Source organism: Hypanus sabinus, chromosome 31 (genome assembly GCF_030144855.1).
Source record: "Hypanus sabinus isolate sHypSab1 chromosome 31, sHypSab1.hap1, whole genome shotgun sequence".
NCBI lineage: Eukaryota > Metazoa > Chordata > Chondrichthyes > Myliobatiformes > Dasyatidae > Hypanus > Hypanus sabinus.
The window spans coordinates 31,352,264-31,360,612 of record NC_082736.1 but is presented as its reverse complement, the minus strand read 5'-3'; the positions used below and the strand labels follow the sequence as shown (position 1 = coordinate 31,360,612).

Sequence of the window (8,349 nt, the reverse complement as noted above, 5' to 3'; positions counted from 1 at the left end):
CCCTGACCGCCCCCTCCCACAACACTCCCTCCTGACCCCTCCCCTCCCACAGCACTCCCTCCTGACCCCTCCCCTCCCACAGCACTCCCTCCTGACCCCTCCCCTCCCACAGCACTCCCTCCCGATCCCTCCCCTCCCACAGCACTCCCTCCTGACCGCCCCCCCACAACACTCCCTCCTGACCCCTCCTCCCACAACACTCCCCCCTGACCGCTCCCTCCCACAACACTCCCTCCTGACCCCTCCCCTCCCACAACACTCCCTCCTGACCCCTCCCCTCCCACAGCACTCCCTCCCGATCCCTCGTCCCACAACACTCCCTCCTGACCCTCCCCTCCCACAACACTCTCCCCTGACCGCCCCCTCCTACACAACACTCCCTCCTGACCCCTACTCCCACAACACTCCCTCCTGACCCTCCCCTCCCACAACACTCCCTCCTGACCCCTCCCCTCCCACAACACTCCCTCCTCTCTATCCCCTCACCAGCCCTCCCACAAAACAGTGCTGGGCTCCTCCCTCCCACCCGGGTGCCAGGGACTTTTCCTAGGAAAAAGAAGGTGAACACTGGGATTCAGGAGGGAGTCTCCCCCACTCCTTTCCTCATTCCCTCACCCTCCATTCTGCACTGGCCACACAGTATGAGTTTATGTCCCCCCATCCTCCACCTAAACTCCCGGCCCTTGCCTTACCCCCTTCTGTGTTAGCCCCTCCCTGCTTACTCACTCGTTTCTTCCTTGTTCCTCCCTCTCCTGCTGTTACCTGTTCCTTTAGTTGCCCCCTCTCTCCTCCTTTGGTGACCTCATCTGTGGACGCCCCCCCCCCACTTCCCCAGTGATGCCCTTTTAAGTTTCTCCCTCCCTCCCCCCTCTTGCTGAGAGAGAGTATCTGATCGGAGAGAAGGCTCGGGGGAGACGTGTGCGGGCGAGGGGGAGGGAGGGAGGAGGAGGGGGAGGGAGGGAGGAGTAGGAGGAGGGGAAGGGCAAGGGCAGCTGATTTCGGTAGCAAGGTGTTTCGTTGCCTTGGCGTGAGCTGTAATGGCAGGCGACGAGCCCGCCTGCAGTTATATCAGGAAAGGTCGGGGAAATTTCTCTTTATTTTAAGGTGCTTTGTGCGTTTCTAAAGTCTCTGCAGGGCTTACCTTGTGTGTAGGTGTGTGTCTCTGTATTGGTGTAGGGGTGTGTGTGTGTGTCTCTCTCTCTCTGTGTTTGTGGAGCTGTGGGTCTATTTGTGTGTGTCCAAAATTCACCCTGTGTGTCTCTCTCTGTATTCTGTGACTAGCCTGTGTGTGTCTCTCTCTCTGTCTGTCTGTGTGCTGTGGGTCTATTTGAGTGTGTCCAAAAATCACCCTGTGTGTCTGTGTCTCTGAACATTTCTCCATCGGTGTCCAAGTCTCCAATTGAGTGCATCTCTCTCTCTCTGTGAGTGTCCCTCTTCATAGCCCGCGTGTGTGTGCTGTACTCTCCCTTTATTTATGTAAAGAGACTGGTGCGTGTCTGTACCCACATTGAGTGAGTCTCTCTCTCTCTCTCTCTCTCTCTCAGCCCAGAACAACCTGAGAGAGTGTGTGTGTGTGTGGTTCTCTCTCTCCTTGTCTGTCAGTCTCCTTCCATACGGGGATCACCTCTGTTCAGCTTCTTTGCCTGCACCCTCTCCCTCTCCCTTCCACCCCACCCCGACCGAACGCACAAAGCAGGGGAGGGAAATAGAGAGTGGGCGGGTGCGAGGAGTACGATTCCATCGGATGGAAGAGATGCTGGCAACACTGTCTCCTCCAGCCTGTTTCCTGGATTAAGCCCCCCCCCCCGGCCCCACAGAGACCTTCTTCCTCCCCTACCCCCCTCCTCAACCCCCCCACCCCTCATCCGCTCCACCGTCCTGGTGCCGCCCCAGGAGGGAGATAGCCCGGGGGGGGGAGGCTGCAGGGTTCCGGGTAGCGTGGGCGGGGGGGGGGAGTCTCCGGAGTTACACAGAGCAACAGGTGAGCGACCCCCCCCCCCCCGCCCACGCTACCCGGAACCCTGCAGCCTCCCCCCCGGGTATCTCCCTCTGGGGCGGACGGAGGTGGAGAGGATGAGGGGAGGGGGCAGAGGTTGAGGGGGTGTGGCAGGAGACAAGGTTGAGAGTGTGAGAGGGGTGGAAGATGCTGAAGGTGTGTGGGGGGGGGGGAGAGAGAGAGGGTTATCAGCTTCTAGGATCTAGAGGGTCTGTTCATTAAAGTTCCCAGTAACAGGAAAAATTTTTGAGTCTATTTCACCCGGATCTCCTGCCCCCGTTGTGGGGGTGGAGAGGAGGGTTAAGGAGAGGTCCACACAGCGGCGGGGGGTGGGGGTGTACAGGTTAGCAGGCGAGAGTGAGAGAGCAGTTACCCCAAAAGGCAGGAGATTTCAGGAATACAAAATCGTTCTCCACCTCCCCCCACCCCCCCCAGATGTCAACTGACCACTTAGACCACAAAAGCCCACCCCTTCCTAGCCTGAGAGTGCATGTCCATCCCGGGGGGGGGAGTACTGTGGGGCGGGAGGGGCGGTCAGGAGGGAGCGCACTCTGAAGAGCTGCTGTTTTGTTTGACTGTTCCACCTGCTCGCTGGGGAATACATCGGCTGACGATTTGAGAAATCGTGGAGCTCTGGGGCCGAAGTTATTTGTAAACCGATGGGTCACCTGCTTAACTGTGAGTCAGAGGTCGAGGGCAGAATTTCCATTCATCCTTGCCAGCGAGTTAACTTACATCAGGCTAACAGATGCTGTCCCCTGCCCAGGAGTGTGTGGTGTATTCACTCTGTGTCTGACCCCGGGAGTGTGTGATGGGACGGTGCGGAGGGAGCTTCACTCTGTGTCTGACCCCGGGAGTGTGTGATGGGACGGTGTGGAGAGAGCTTCACTGTGTGTCTGACCCCGGGAGTGTGTGATGGGACGGTGTGGAGTGAACTTCACTCTGTGTCTGACCCCGGGAGGGTGTGATGGGACGGTGTGGAGGGAGCTTCACTCTGTGTCTGATCCCGGGAGTGTGTGATGGGATGGTGTGGAGGGAGCTTCACTCTGTGTCTGACCCCGGGAGTGTGTGATGGGACGGTGTGGAGGGAGCTTCACTCTGTGTCTGACCCCGGGAGTGTGTGATGGGTCAGTGTGGAGGGAGCTTCACTCTGTGTCTGACCCCAGTGATACCCCTAGTAACAGCCCATTGCTCAGAGCTTGCTGTGGTGCTGGACGGGAGGCGTTACACTAAATGCATGAACAAAGTGCACACACTTTCACTGAAAGTCTGCCCTAACAACCGCAGGTAGACCATTTGGCCCATTAAGTCTGCAGTCCAGTGAAGTGCCAGTCAGTTTTGCCCTACTCCCAGTCCACAAACCCTGTGGGCTCCTCCTGATAACCTGTGAGAAAACTCTTCCTGTTTGTCTCCACCTCCAGCACTGGGGACCAGATCCCTTCCAAATCCCCTCCCACCCCGGAAGGCACAGAACTCTATGCAAAACCCCTAAGCCTCCATTATGCCTCAAAGAACGAGTCATGTCGCCTCGGCTTCCTCTACTTTCCAGCAAAGGGCACGCCCGCCTGCTCAGAACTTGGTCTCTCCACCCCTCCGCTATCTTCCCTCACAGTGCTCCTGCCCCAGTAACCGCCCCCCCCCCCAAAAAACACCATCTCTCCACGGACCTGGGGCTGGTTCGAGGACGTGAGGGCAAACTCCAGCTAATATTTGGCAAAGAGGCTGGTGGGAAGTGAAATGTGTAACAGAAATACTCAGCAGGTCAGGCAGCGTCTGAGGCGAGAAAATTGAAATGAATGTTTCAGGTTGGAATTGGTTTACTTCAGGCAAAAAGCTTGTCGAGCAGGTCAGATCGTTAGGCAGTGCATTGAGGTAGAACAAGGTTAAACAGTAACAGAATGCAGAATAAAGTGCAGTGCAGGTGGAATGAGGTACATCGTGAGGCCAAGAATCCATCTTATCAGACTAGAGAACCAGTTCATAGTTCAACAGCCGGGTAAAATCTGTCCTTCAGCCTGGTGATACGCACTTTAGAAAGAGAATCAGGTTTATTATCAATGATGTGTCGTGATACATTTTGAGTTTGCGGTGACAGTAGTAGGCCTCTGTCTGTCTCAGTGGGTGATGATCCTCATCACCAGCCTGGACGGACGGTGTGGGGATCCTGAGACGCCCCAGTCGTCAAGATCCCCCTCTCGGCCTCACCGGTGGAGTCCGAAGGAAAGCTTATGAAGCGATACGTTTGCACCGGCTCGGCCGCAGGATCTGCCGGGAGGATGTTCAGTGACGTCCAGCCGCCTTGGGGGCTCCGCTCCGGATCTGCTGTCTAGGTTTTACTCCCGTAGCCTTCGTCTCTCCCGAGGCAGTGGGGCTGTTTACCCATCGCTGGGGATCTGGTTCAAGGGCACCAGGGCGTGTCCACACACCGGTGGGCCCGGCGTGCAACGTGGGCAGGGGCCGGACCTCCTCCCCGTCCCCTGTAGTTCGGCCCGAGTCCGAGAGGAGTTCGGTTCCCGTGTGTGTCGCCGGCGAGGAGGCGCGACGCGAGGCTTGCTGTGGGAGAGGCCGTGTACTGGCAGGAGAGACTGATACGTTCAGCTCTCCTTCCCGTGAGATGGCCGGCCAGCGGTGGGAGCTGAGAGTGAGAGCGACAGGCACAGCCCACTGCACTACTGTGCACACTAGGCACGTCACAACAACCATTTTGACATCAGCAAAATTCAATACATAAAAATATGAAAAGTTGCAACAAGAAATATATAAAAATCAGTAAGGAGTGAGGAAAGTGAGGTTGTGTTACCTCACAGTGCCCACAATTTCAGGACAACCTTACTAAGTCCAATTAACTTGCTGGCTGGTAGATCTTCGGACTGTGGGAGGAAACCGGAGCAGCCGGAGGAAACCCGTAGGGTCACGAGGAGAACCTACAAGCTCCTCACAGGCAGCGGGGGGAATCGAACCTGGGTCGGTGGTACTGTAAAGCGTTGTGCTAACCGTTGCGCTACTGGGCCAGCCCCAAGAAGCTGCCCCTGAACCGCTGAGTGTGTGTCTTCAGGCTCCTGGATTTCCACCCCTTCCCCCCCCCCCCAATGGCGGAGAGGGCATGTCCTGGAGGGTGAGGCCGAGTTCTTGAGGCGTCACCAGCAGAAAGTGTCCTTAGTGGTGGGGACGCTGATTTTTAGCTTTCAGGCTTTTGTCATCTTCTGCCCGGTGAGAGAGGGGAGAAGAGGGAATGTCTGGCTGGGGGTGGGGTCTTTGACGACGCCGGCTGCTTTACTAAGGTAGTGAGGAGTGTAGACAGAGTCCGCGGAGGGGAGGCTGGTTTCCGTGCTGTGTCCACGACACCCCGCGGTTTTTCGTCGTCATGGGCAGAGCGGTTGCCATTTACCGAGCCAGGATGCACCCGGATAGGACACTTAAATGGTCGCTATAGCAACAAGTTCCACAGATTCACCACCCTCTGGCTAAAGAAATTCCTCCTCATCTCTGTTCCACACAGACACCCCTCTATTATGAGAATGGCCCCACTGGTCCTAGACTCCCCCACCATAGGAAACATCCTCTCCACATCCACTCTATCTGTGTCCTCTGGTCCTAGACTCCCCACGATAGGAAACATCCTCTCCACATCCACTCTATCTGTGTCCTCTGGTCCTAGACACCCCCACTATAGGAAACATCCTCTCCACATCCACTCTATCTGTGTCCTCTGGTCCCAGACTCCGCCACTATAGGAAACATACTCTCCACATCCACTCTATCTGTGCCCTCTGGTCCTAGACTCGGCCAGTATAGGAAACATCCTCTCCACATCCACTCTATCTGTGTCCTCTGGTCCCAGACTCCGCCAGTATCGGAAACATCCTCTCCACATCCACTCTATCTGTGCCCTCTGGTCCTAGACTCCCCCACTATAGGAAACATCCTCTCCACATCCACTCTATCTGTGTGGTCTGGTCACAGACTCCGCCAGTATAGGAAACATCCTCTCCACATCCACGCTATCTGTTCCCTCTGTTCCTCGACTCCCCCACTATAGGAAACACCCTCTCCACATCCACTCTATTTGTTCCCTCTGTTCCTAGACTCCCCCACTATAGGAAACACCCTCTCCACATCCACTCTATCTGTGTCCTAGACTCCCCCACCATAGGAAACATCCTCTCCACATCCACTCTATCTGGAAACATCCTCTCCACATCAACTCTATCTGTGTCCTCTGGTCCTAGACTCCCCCACTATAGGAGACATCCTCTCCACGTCCACTCTATCTGTGTCCTCTTGTCCTAGGCAACCTCACTATCGGAAACATCCTCTCCACATCCACTCTATCTGTGTCCTCTGGTCCTAGACTCCCCCACTATAGGAAACATCCTCTCCACATCCACACTATCGGTGTCCTCTTGTCCTAGGCAACCTCACTATCGGAAACATCCTCTCCACATCCACTCTATCTGTGTCCTCTTGTCCTAGACTCCCCCACTATAGGAAACATCACATCCACTCTATCTGTGTCCTCTGGTCCTAGACTCCGCCAGTATAGGAAACATCCTCTCCACATCCACTCTATCTGGAAACATCCTCTCCACATCAACTCTATCTGTGTCCTCTGGTCCCAGACTCTGCCAGTATAGGAAACATCCTCTCCACATCCACTCTATCTGGAAACATCCTCTCCACATCAACTCTATCTGTGTCCTCTGGTCCCAGACTCCGCCAGTATAGGAAACATCCTCTCCACATCCACTCTATCTGTGTCCCCTGGTCCTAGGCTCCCCCACTATCGGAAACATCCTCTCCACATCCACTCTATCTGTGTCCTCTGGTCCTAGACTCCCCCACCATAGGAAACATCCTCTCCACATCCACTCTATCTGTGTCCTCTGGTCCTAGACTCCCCCACTATTGGAAACATCCTCTCCACATCCACTCTATCTGTGTCCTAGACTCCCCCACTATAGGAGACATTCTCTACACGTCCACTCTATCTGTGCCCTCTGGTCCTAGACTCCCCCACTATAGGAAACATTTTCTCCACATCCACTCTATCTGTGTCCTCTGGTCCTAGACTCCCGCACCATAGGATACATCCTCTTCACATCTACTCTATCTGTGTCCTCTGGTCCTAGACTCCGCCAGTATAGGAAACATCCTCTCCACATCCACTCTATCTGTGTCCTCTTGTCCTAGGCAACCCCACTATCGGAAACATCCTCTCCACATCCACTCTATCTGTGTCCTCTTGTCCTAGACTCCCCCACTATAGGAAACATCACATCCACTCTATCTGTGTCCTCTGGTCCTAGACTCCGCCAGTATAGGAAACATCCTCTCCACATCCACTCTATCTGGAAACATCCTCTCCACATCAACTCTATCTGTGTCCTCTGGTCCCAGACTCCGCCAGTATAGGAAACATCCTCTCCACATCCACTCTATCTGTGCCCTCTGGTCCTAGACTCTCCCACTATAGGAGACTTCCTCTCCACGTCCAATCTATCTGTGTCCTCTGGTCCTAGACTCCCCCACTATAGGAAACATCCTCTCCACATCCACTCTATCTGTGTCCTCTTGTCCTAGGCAACCCCACTATCGGAAACATCCTCTCCACATCCACTCTATCTGTGTCCTCTTGTCCTAGACTCCCCCACTATAGGAAACATCACATCCACTCTATCTGTGTCCTCTGGTCCTAGACTCCGCCAGTATAGGAAACATCCTCTCCACATCCACTCTATCTGGAAACATCCTCTCCACATCAACTCTATCTGTGTCCTCTGGTCCCAGACTCGGCCAGTATAGGAAACATCCTCTCCACATCCACTATCTGTGCCCTCTGGTCCTAGACTCCCCCTCTATAGGAAACATCCTCTCCACATCCACTCTATCTGTATCCTCTGGTCCTAAACTCCCCCACAATAGAAACATCCTCTCCACATCCACTCTATCTGTGTCCTCTGGTCCTAGAGTCCCCCACTACAGGGAACATCCTCTCCACATCCACTCTATCTGTGCCCTCTGTCCTAGACTCCCCCACTATAGGAGACATTCTCTACATGTCCACTCTATCTGTGCCCTCTGGTCCTAGACTCCCCCACTATAGGAAACATTTTCTCCACGTCCACTCTATCTGTGTCCTCTGGTCCTAGACTCCCACTATAGGAAACATCCTCTCCACATCCACTCTATCTGTGTCCTCTGGTCCCAGACTCCGCCAGTATAGGAAACATCCTCTCCACATCCACTCTATCTGTGCCCTCTGGTCCTAGACTCCCCACTATAGGAGACATCCTCTCCAGGTCCACTCTATCTGTGTCCTCTGGTCCCAGACTCCGCCACGATAGGAAACATTC

At 54.9% G+C, this 8,349-nt stretch overlaps 1 protein-coding gene across 1 annotated transcript in view; it reads left to right on the top strand.

Moving 5' to 3' along the window:
• The first annotated feature begins 1,957 nt into the window (after positions 1–1,957).
• The window catches only part of slc8a4a (solute carrier family 8 member 4a), a 152,849-nt gene continuing 146,457 nt past the window's right edge, over positions 1,958–8,349 (top strand). The window contains 1 exon segment of the mRNA XM_059955323.1: positions 1,958–1,981. The gene's annotated coding sequence lies outside the window, so the exon portion shown is untranslated.